Consider the following 12,119-nt stretch of genomic DNA (forward strand, 5'->3'; position numbering starts at 1 on the left):
CATTGCAGCGTAAACACAGAAGTACTAGCGCCCGTGAACGAGGGCGTAATAGAGCGGCTGCTGCTCCAGATAGCCGCTTCTGCTGGTAGAAGCGGTAGCAGCAGCAGAAGCGGCTTCTCCGGCCCCTGTAGCGATCGCCACCTCCCCTCCGCCGCTATTTAAGTAGAACAATGACTAGAGCAGAATTAAGTTGTATTTACCGGAGATGAAGTGTAGGCTGCAAATTCTGTCGTAGTCTGATGTCTCCCCCAGTCCATTGGGAGTGTCTGCCTGCGCTCTTTTGAAAATATCCATTTCTTTCTTCGGTAAACGACAGAAACGTACATCCAACGATTTGGAATGCCTCTCTGTGCAACCGGGAGCACAACAAGTTGTAGGCATTGTTTAGATTCCAAAAATAAACTAACTAAAAGTACGCTCTAAATCACCCATTTTGTCATGTAGTAGACGAGAGCAGCTGTGCTTTTTGCCTACCCCGCAGGACCCGGATGTAGCGCTGACGTCACGCGTGAACTGGTCTATAGTGAAATGTGGGTGGAGCCTGTCCCGGATGCTCCAGTATGCTCTAGTGTCCAGATAATTTAGCATGCACCGGCGTTGCATGTATTTAAGGGGGGAGGGTGTAACCCGGGTGTAAATCTCAGTGATTAAGCCTGTGTAAAAGTGAACTTCTATCCCCTCATTACTTAACAGCCAATCGCTGTCGAGTGTCAAGGTCACATGTACTTCCACAGCCTATCAGCTAGGTATATTAGCTGGAGTAAGGAAGTAGGAAAGTTAGGACATGTTGGGAGAAGCAGAGCTGCAGGAGCTAACTACTTTGCCAGGATAAGATGGGGAGAAAAACCTGTTGTGGTTTGTACCTGTAGTACCCTTCTTTTGTTCACTTCATTTTTTTTGGCAAATCCTGCAAAAACAATGCACAAAATAACTTTTCATTCATAAAACCATTTAGATCTGGTTGAATTTTACATTTACTTTTTCCATGTCTGAGCTAGGTCATAACATTGTTGTAAGGTTCACTGTCTATTTAACTTTGTAATTGAATTCAACATTGCCATCAATGTGTATTTCTTTTTATATCCTCTCAAAATTGGTAATTTTCTCAGTCAATTTCTACCATTGCCCCCCTGCCATTACACCAAGTCACAGTAGGGGAGTTATAGGTCAGGGTGAACCTTCCCCATTGAAAAATGTCACTACATCTAAAAAGCAGTAAAAACCATTGGGGGCTCCAGCTCTCAGCCAAACGGTTTTGAATCTGATAGTTACCATTTAAAACCCAGTGTCACTAAAGACGTTTAATATCCACCTTGGTCCACAGGGGGGAACGTAGTTTCGTCACTATTTGTCTCTCTTCAGTCAGGGGGGACTGGCTATCGGGAGAATCGGGAGTTTTCCGAGTAGCCAGTGTTACGCCCCTAAAAATGGAGAGGAATAATGACAATGAAAAGAGATGTTTCCTCAGCGAGAACTTTTACTCTAATCAATATTGTTTTTACAACAATAAACAGTTTATACAATCCAACAGCAAAAATTCCTGGTTATAGAGAGTGCACACAATTAAATAATATAGCATTTACCTGAGGCATAATCCCTACAACAAGCAACAGGTCCTTTGAGATCAACATTGTAACACAACAAAGTGTTAATTTTAATAAAAGAAATGGAGCACACCATATTATCCATTAAACAGCATGTAAATAGCTTTTGTGCATAAACAGGTAACTGTTTCCTCACACATTAGAAAAACGACTTTATACCTTAATACAAAATAGTAATGTAATAAAACTCTTACAAAAAAAGTGCATGAAACCTCTGAAATGAGTGCACAATATACCACCGCGTGCCTCCATGTATGTTTACAACTGACCCAAAATGGCTACGCACGCTACAACTACATGATGGTCGGTGAATTTTAGCAGAGAGCTAGCTAGCACGCACACACTCACACACTTTACTACAGTCAGTAAAACATTATTCTGAACTACTTAAAATATAACACAAACACATTTAACATTGCTTTAACATGTTAGTTGATTACTACAATCATGCTAACTATGTTTAACAGCAACAACATACCTGAAAATGGGGAGGAATAATGGCAATGAAAAGAGATGTTTCCTCAGCGATAACTTTTACTCTAAGGAGGAAAAGACCGTGGCATCCCTAGGCATGTGGGCGGAGACAGACGGTGTCCATGTCTAGTTCAAGGTCACCTCGTAAATTGTAAATTCACACTTCTTAACCACAAATTACACAAAAAGTAGGAAAATACAACATGTAAGGCAAACCACTTACTAGCGTGTAACCCTTTTTAAATCATATGATTTTCCAGATTACCCGGTTTTGTGAATTTCTCCATTTAATGTATTACCGTTTTTTTAATACTATAAATTTACCATCATCAATTCTCTTATGGACTAATTATTGATATGCACTATTTTAACTTATCACACCAGGACGGTGGCCTGGCCTACTGGCCCAGCCTGATCCGCTCAGGAATTATAGATGGTCACTCTTAATCATGGACGTTGCAATAATTATGTTTGAAGGGGAGATGTCTGTGGCAGCGCCTGTTGCAGGAAGTAAAAAGTGTATCGTACTCAAAACATTAAGTACTAGATGATGAAGCCTTACATACAGTTTTTTTTGTTTTGTTTTTTTAATGGAGTCTTTACTGAATGCCCACCCTGTCACACTTTCTTCTGAATGCCAATGACATAGAACAGTTGTCTCAAACTCAAGACTTCAAGGTGATCCGCAACTTTTAGATGTGTGTTAAAGCAATTTAGCAGGTCATTTGCTTCAGCTAAAAGGCAAAACCATGCTACCTCCAGCAGGGGCGCAACTACCCTATGTGGTATATTATTAACAATGTTAACACACAATAAACAGTTGCAAATTGACAAACATTAAAGGTATACTATGCAACCGGGGTTGATTTTCCAGCGAGGCTCCCCCCAGAGGGCGAAAGTAAAAGTGCACTGTCATAAAGATGCTCAGCTGTTCTGGTTTCTCTGTCAAGCCAGGCGCGGTTGTTTTGAGCTTAGCAGACAGGCGAACGCAAAGAAAAGTCGAAAAAACGGCAGTACAAACAATGACTAACACAGTGAAAGTATGAACATCAGGGTTTCCCGCAGTGCTATCTTTGCGAGGCAGCCGCTTTCTGATATCAGCTGCACCCTTCTGCACACACCAGCTGCAACTTCATTCTCCCACTGGGCCTCGACAAACAAGCAAACAGAAAACATTGAGTGCACATGGTTTAAATACTTCATTAAACAATCTTTTTCCCTTCAGTATGAACATCAGGGTTTCCCGCAGCGCTATCTTGGTGAGGCGGCCACCTCGCCAAACTCACGCTACCGCCTCGCCAACATTCAAAAAAATAAAAATAAAATAATAATAATAAAAAACTTGATATGCTTGCATGTTTATTTGACGTTAACACGCGGTTCATTGTTGTTGCTTTCGCGCGTGCATATAGTAAATGGCAGGGCAAAAACACATGGAGTTCTCGCCGTAAAGCAAGACCGACTCTCGCGGTCTTGCACGAGACTTCTGAGCCTGTGGGTGCGGGCCGAGGGCTCTTGCAATTGCAAGTACGGTATTTCCCCCACAGACCACCAGGACGGCCAAGAAAACCTTTGTTCGACCTGAAATGACTCATTTAATCATCCAAAACGGTATGGAACACATTAATTAACTGAAAAATGTTGCATAGTATGCCTTTAACATTATCATTATAACCAATGCAACTTAATGCATGCCTTAAAATGCAAAAGTAAGCCTACAAACAAAGATCCTTTAGAACCCTCTCTGTAAATTATAATGTAGCTTAATGTAACAATGTTGCTACCAGATTCTAGAACCCTCTTTAGATCCTACTAAATTGTAACATGGCGTGCCTTTGCACTTGCCCATTTATTTAGTATTGCATCAAATGAAATAGTTCGTGCCAAACTGTTTTCAATTGAAATTACTGCTAATTGGGTTAAGCGATCATTACTCATGTTGGAACGAAGGTGTCTTTATCAGCTTTAGCTTGCTGAACGATCACTCCGCAGAGGCAACTGTCATAGGCATTGTCAGGAAAACTCTCAGGGCTACTGTTAGATTTGGAAAAACCATATCAAGGTTCTCCTGTAAGAGGAAATTTAATTTATCCAGAGCCTTTTCATGACCCCTAAGTAGACGGCTCGCTGGGTAAATTTCCTGAATGATATCCCTTGAAACATCATTGGTAGCCAGAGCATATCTTGTCACTGATTCCTCCAACTCAGCTTTTGTCATGTGTTTCATTTTAAAGATGAATTTAAACTTTTCGGACACAAGGTGAAGATTGCTGAATCTATCAGACAACTCCTGAATTATTGTGTCAACAATCACATTGAACACCATGCACCTAAAATGGATCTCGGGTTCCTGTTCATAATGGCCAGTGCTGGAATCATCACCATGAAATCTCTTTTGCTTTCTGAAACGTTTCTCTCTAAACTCAGGGGAAGCATCCGTCTCAATGGCTATTCTGCGTGCAACATCAAGGGATTTTTGAAAGCCCTCCACTCTATACTTATGCAAGAATTCTTTAAGAGAATCTATCATTATAATGGCAGTTTCCATTGAGATGTTCACTGCTTGCATTGCCTTGCTGACATAGGTGATCTCTGACAATAGATCATACCAAACCAAGAGGCACATGAGGAACTCCATGCTGACAATCTCGCCAGAGAGCGACTTTGCCTCTGAGACAGTTTTGCCATATTTTTCCACTTCCTCAAGCTTTTCCAAAGCATCAAGAATCCCCCCTAACTGGAAACGTACAACTTTGACGGAGTCTAATTTTGCTTCCCACCTGGTATCACTCAGAGGCTTCAGAGTAATGTCCACAAATTCTTTTAAAATATCCCACCTCTTCACCGAAGCCGAAAAAATGGTGTACAGTCTTTGGAGAGTGCCAAAAAAGGTTAGGCACATTCTGTTTGATGATGCAGCATCACATAACAGAAGGTTCAGACTGTGGCTACAGCAGGGGATAAATAGTGCCTCTGGATACTTCTGCTGCACCAATGCTTGCACACCCTTGTGTATACCCCTCATATTTGAGTCATTGTCATAACTCTGCCCCCTACAGTTAGCAAACTCCAACCCCAGGTTATCCAGCACCCCAGTCAGTGTTTTTGTGAGGCCTTTACCAGTTGTGTCCTTCACGACTGTGAAGCCAACAAAAGACTCATTGATGGTGGCATTCTTGTTGTCGCCTGTATGGACATACCGGATTGTTACTGAGGCCTGCTGCTGCTTTAAAATGTCAGGTGTGCAATCCAACTCCACTGCAAAGTACTTGGAGGCTTTAACCTGGGCACAAATTTGAGCAAGTACGCATTCTGAAATTGAATCTAAAAATTAATTTTGAGTGCACCAGGTAAGATATCCTGTGGTTTCTTTAGAGGCTACCTTTCTAAGATGCTCTGCTAGTGTGACATCATATCGTGCTATGACTTCAAGTAAACCCAGGAAATTTCCATTTTTAGGATATCCTAATTTAGCATTCTTCCCCCTCAGTGGCAAGTTCCTTTCTGCAAGGAAGAGTATGCAGTCGATCACTCTCACTAACACACTTCTCCAGTGTGCCTTTTCATCATCTATGGCTCTTTGCAATGTTCTGTCAATAGTTTTACCAAGGCGTAAGCAGGATGCTAATTCTTTCCACAAAAGATAATAATTTATGTTATAACCACTGGTTTCATGGTGCTGCAGTGTTTTTGAAAGACACTACCAGTTATTGTACCCCACAACAAAGCGCATGTCAACAACTCTAGCTCCTCCAAAAAGCTTACATGCAAAACAATACACTTTATCCATACTTTTGGAGTACAGTAACCAATCCCGCTGCACTTTTTCTCCATTGGACATTAAACGAAAACAGTATGCTTTGGAAAAACACCTTCTACTCTTGTCGGATCTTGGATACGGCCCATCAGGACATTTCTGTGGGCCATTCTCAACCATACGCTGCCTAAATGAGTCCCCAATTTGGTGTGGTGGTGGCCAGTCAGATGGATCTTCTGAGTCCTCCTCTTCACCTCTGTGTTCCATTTCCACCTCCCTCTGTTTTTCACCTCTCTGTTCCACATACTCTTCCACCTCATCTTCACCTCTCGTTTTCACATTCTCCTCCAATTCCTTCTCAGTGGTGAGTGGCTCTCTATCTCTGTCTGCACTATTTCCCCCCCAAAAAGGACACAGTGACTAGGTTGGTCAACCGAACTTTAAACCATACTGGACATTTAGTTTTGTGTGGTCTAAAGAATAGAACTCCTACCTGATGTCATCACTGGTCTCATCTATACTTGATGCCATCACCGACTTCATGTCTGTCTCATTCACTCCTTGCCTGTGTTCTTCTCCACTAAGACATCTTAGTGGATTTTTGTAATAGATTTTCCATTGTTAGTTTTTTCCATATTAATGATAGTAAGAAATCAATCCGTTGGTATCAAGTGGCTCACCCTACACTTCCACCTAATGTTAGACCTACCTGCCTTCCCCTGTCTTTCCTGATCCACCATCCTCACACCTGAATGAAATGAACTCACTGTTAAATACAGCAGCCTTAATTCAATTCTAAATCGGCCTAGTGATGGCATCAGATAAGACAACTATTATGCAGTAAGGTTTTGCTGCTGTTGAAATTACATTCACATTTTGGATTTTAAAAAGTAGAAATATGGATAGCCTTAGCAAAGACCTTTAGAGAGAGAGATGTGACCCTGTAATTACAGCTTCCATGTCACCCAACAAATGTAAAGCAGCCTACATGTCTGACAGCACAGCTAACATGAACAGCTAATGGTAAAACAAAATCTTTATTGCATATTATGTATGCATGAGCTACTGCATAAGTTATGTTTTCTGGATTCTTGTCATTTATTGTACATGCTACCTTATATTTTCCACTATGTCAGCGCAGCAACATTGGTTTTGCATTAAGCTAGAAGCTAGCTGTAAACCCCCATTTGGCTGCTACATTCCCACTGTTAGCAAACACTAGCTAGTCTGTTCATATATATTAATATTGTATGAATATACAAGCCTAAGTAATGGAAGCAAATCTATACATGATTCCACAGTAAACCAAAGTCATTGCATTAGTTATATACATCAACAGCTAATGGTAAAACAAAATATATTAATGATTCCATGATAAACCAGTTTATGAATCTGTTTTCCAGAATCTTGTCCTGTATTGTACCTGCTACCTTTATATTTTCCAGTTTTCAGCTCAGCAACCTCGGTTTTGCACATTCTAAGCTAGCTGTGAACCCCCATTTGGCTGCTACGTTAGTAATCGCTAGCTAGTCTCTTAACGTGAATAACGTTATTTGCAAGCCTCCAAGCACAGCCGTCAAACCTTATTTCCTACATGTTGCCTTTCACCATCCACTTGTATAACTGCTGTCGCATCCCTTGACATGCCATCTCCCTTTCCCTCTTCCTTTTTCTATTTTTCGCCCCCGACATCTTTCTTGATTTATCAATTTTCCATAGACAACTGAACTTACTACTCACGGTAGGCTATTCTATCTGCTCGCTCAGCACTCACGGTGCCCCCACTCCCTCTTGTGTCAAAATTCTACGGTGGAATCTTATGACATAGGGCGTCTACTCTAGCATGTTTTGTTCTAAAATGTTATTTAAAACATTGAGGAAATTCAGAAATGATTAAGAAAGGCACAATAGCAGCTACATATAGAAAATACCAAAACTTTTTTTTTTTACCATCACTTATGCGCTGCATATAGTGCATACCCACTTTTTGCGCCACTGACCTCCATGTTTATTCAAAAGTGAGGACCTGCGTATTCAAAGGAAATGGAGACAACCCAGTAAATTGTGTGCCTGTTTTGGAAACGATATATAAAGGAATACCTGACAATGTCACAGGATTGGCAGAAGTGGAACAAGTTCTGCATGAATTTTGCCACAGCTGGTGTTCTTAACAACGCTGCACCAGCAAGCTCTTGGATCAATGGACACATCACAGAAACCATTTCAAATGCACATGGATTATTCCTGTGTTTTGAGACAAACAAATGAACTAGAGAACCCTATGAAAAAATATGGCTTCTGGTGGAGGCTGAATGTACACTCATTTACTCACATGCTAAACACCTCAATATGCAATAAAACCATTTATGAATGCATGCCGTCCAAATGTACAAAAAAAGGACTCAAAACTATAAAACATTAATCTTTTTGATTTATGTTTTTCTATTTTTTAAAGAAGTATATAAATAAGACGACTTTTTGGACTACTGAAGAACATGATATATGTTTCTGCATGACTTTGGCTGCTTTATAAGTTGATATTAAATTTATTTAGAAGGCCTTGTTGAATGTTTGTTGTATTGACCACTCATGCAGATATATTTATTACAAAGGAATTATGAGCCAGAATGTATGGCCATTTTTGCTAAATTCTTGGAGACTATAAGTTATATCTGTTTATATCTGTCATATATCTGTTTGTTTTAAAACGGTAAGAATATACTTTAGTTCATCCATCCATTCTCTTCTGCTTATCCAGGCTCGGGTCGGGCCATAGCAGCTTCAGTAGGGAGGTCCAGATGTCCCTCTCCCCAGCCACCTGGGCCAGCTCCTCCAGCGGAATCTTAAAACATTCCCAGGTCAGCCGAGAGACATAGTCCCTCCAGCGTGTCCTGGGTCTTCCCCTGGGTCTCCTCCCGGTGGGACGTGGCCAGAACACCTCACCAGGGAGGCGTCCAGGAAGCATCCGAACCAGATGCCCGAGCCACCTCATCTGGCTCCTCTCGACGTGGAGGAGCAGTGGCTCTACTGATTCCTCCGCGGATGACTGAGCTCCTCACCATATCTCTAAGGGAGAGCCCAGGCACACCATGGAGAAAACTAATTTCAGCCGCTTGTATCCGGGATCTCGTTCTTTCGGTCACAACCCAAAGTATAAGAAGGGGCAGAGCCGCCTCCACCTCCTGAAGAGGCTGAGGTCCTTTGGAGTGAGCAGGCCCCTGCTTAAGACCTTCTATGACTCTGTTGTGGCCTCAGCCCTCCTCTACGCTGTCGTCTACTGGGCCCCAGGCAGCGCAGAACAGGACAGAATGAGGCTGAATAAGCTGGTGAGGAAGGCCACTTCTGTCCTGGACTCAGTGGAGGAAGTAGCTGAGAGGAGGGTGTTGTCCAAGTTCACATCCATCATGGACAACAACTTCCACCCCCTGCACCAGACTGCAGAGAAGCTGAGCAGCTCCTTTATACACAGACTTATACACCCTGTCTGTAAAAAGGAGCGCTACCGCAGGTCATTCATTCCTGCTGCAGTCAGATTATACAATGCTGCACTGTAACTGTAACCAATGTGCAATAATCTATCAAATTCACTGTGCGATAACCCGTGCAATAATCCTGAAAGAAATGACTTCTGCTGCTATCAATAACTGTAACCACAACTGTTATAACTATGGGCAATAACTAATGGGCAATAATCTATTTAATACACTGTGCTATAACCTGTGCAATGATCCAGAACTTCTGCTGCTATCACCAAGTGAATATATGTCAGTACATGTGTATGTAGGCATATGTATATGTGCATATACATATCCCTGTGTATATAACCGGGAAGTACACATGACATCATCTTATTTTTTTTTTTCATTTTCTTTTTGATCCACTGTATATAGGAAGTTACACTGTATATATACTCCTGACTATTGACTGACTATTGAGCCGATGTGACAAGTGAATTCCTCCAATGTGAGATCAATAAAGACTATCTTATGAACAGAATCGGTGACAAAGGGCAACCTTGGTGGAGTTCAACTCTCACCTGAAACGAGTCCGACTTACTGCCAGCAATGCGGACCAGACTCTGACACCGGTCATACAGAGACCCAACAGCCTTTATTAAAGGGCCCGGTAATCCATACTCCCGGAGTACCCCCCACAGGATCCCTCGAGGGACACGGTCGAATGCCTTCTCCAGTTCCACAAAGCACATGTAGACTGGTTGGGCAAACTCCCATGCCCCCTCAAGAATCCTGCTGAGGGTGTAGAGCTGATCCAATGTTCCACAAACAGGATGAAAACCACACTACTCTTCCTGAATCTTAGATTTGACTATCCTTTCCAGAACCCCGGAATAGAGCTTACCGGGGAGGCTTAAGAGTCTGATTCCTCTGTGTCATGATATTCTTCTAGGATGAACCCGGACACAGCGCGCACACACAGAGTTGGATTTTAAGAGAGTTTATTGTACAAGTGGATGATGAATGACATGAGGAACCAGAGTCTATTACCAGACGGAGTTGTAGGGTGCAGAAGCTGGCCGGCAGGAGTAGTGCGGAGAGACTGACCAGGAAGTGACCTTTAGCTGATGACTGAAGACCAGGACGGAACACAGGAGTCGAGAACTTGAGACCAGGACGGAACACAGGAGCCGAGAACTTGAGACCAGGACGGAACACAGGAGCCGAGAACTTGAGACCAGGACGGAACCCAGGACTTGAGAACTTGAGACCAGGACGGGACACAGGAGCCGAGAACTTGAGACCAAAACAGAACCCAGGAGCCGGAGCCGGAGCCGGCGAACCATTGACTGCGGGCTGAGCTGGAACGGAGTCTCTGGCTGTGACTGAGCAGGAGTTGAACCTTTACGGACCGGCAAGCAAGAGCAGACTGAGGTGAGTAGATATAGTGGTGAGAGCAGGTGAAAACAGTCCGAGGTTAATTGCAGCCTGACAGGTGAAACCAATCAGGCTGCGCTGGGAAGGGAGGAGGCAGGAAAGCTCAGAATGCAGCCTAGAAAGCTGCATCATGACACTCTGTAGTTGGAACACACTCCCCCCCCCCCCCCCCTTAAATAGGGGGACCACCACCCCAGTCTGCCAATCCAGGGTTACTGCCTCTGATGTCCACGTAATGTTGCAGAGTCGTGCCAACACAACCCCCCAACTTCCATCCAGAGCCTTAAGGTTCTCAGGGCGAATCTCATCCGCTACCCGGGGCCTTTCCACGAGGAGATTTTTAACCACCTCGGTGACCTCAGCACCAGAGATGGGAAAACCTGACCAGGAGTCCCCAGGGTCTGCTTCCTCAATGGAAGATGTGTTGGTGGGATTAAAGAGGTCTTCGAAGTATTCCGCCCTCCGACACACGTTGCCCCGAGTCGAGGTCAGCAGCACACCACCCCCACTGTAAACAGTGTTGGTACTGCACTGCTCTCCCCTCCTGAGACGCCGGATAGTGGACCAGAATCGCCTTGAAGCCGTACGGAAGACTTTCTCCATGGCCTCTCTGAACTCTTCCCACGCTCGAGTTTTTGCCTCAGCGATCCGTCGAGCCACCGGCCGCTTGGACTGCCGGTATACATCAGCTGCTTCCGGAATCCCACAGGCCAATAAAGCCCGATAGGGCTCCTTCTTCAGCTTAACAGCTTCCCTCACCGCTGGTATCCACCAGTGTGTTCAAGGGTTGCTGCCGCGACATGCACCGACAACCTTGCGGCCACAGCTTCGACTAGCCGCCTCAACAATAGAGGCGCGGAACATGGTCCATTCAGACTCAATGTCCCCCACTTCCCTCAGGATGTGTTCAAAGCTCTCCCGGAGGTGGGAGTTAAAGCTTCGTCTCACAGGGGACTCTGCCAGACATTCCCAGCAAACCCTCACTATACGTTTGGGCCTGCCAGGTCTGACCGGCTTCCTCCCCCACCATTGGAGCCAGCTCACCACCAGGTAGTGGTCGGTGGAGAGCTCCGCCCCTTTCTTCACCCGAGTGTCCAAGACATGCGGCCGGAGGTCAGATGAAACAACAACAAAGTCGATCATTGAACTACGGCCCAGGGTGTCCTGGTGCCAAAAGCACATGTGAACACCCTTATGCTTGAACATGGTGTTCGTTATGGACAATCCATGACGGGCACAGAAGTCCAACAACAGAACACCATGCAAGTTCAGATCAGGTGGGACATTCCTCCCAACCACGCCTCTCCAGGTCTCACTGTCATTGCCCACGTTAGCGTTGAAGTCCCCCAGAAGAACGAGGGAGTCTCCAGGAGGGGCACTCTCCAGTACCCC

This window comes from Fundulus heteroclitus, unplaced genomic scaffold (genome assembly GCF_011125445.2).
Source record: "Fundulus heteroclitus isolate FHET01 unplaced genomic scaffold, MU-UCD_Fhet_4.1 scaffold_42, whole genome shotgun sequence".
Classification (NCBI taxonomy): Eukaryota; Metazoa; Chordata; class Actinopteri; order Cyprinodontiformes; family Fundulidae; genus Fundulus; species Fundulus heteroclitus.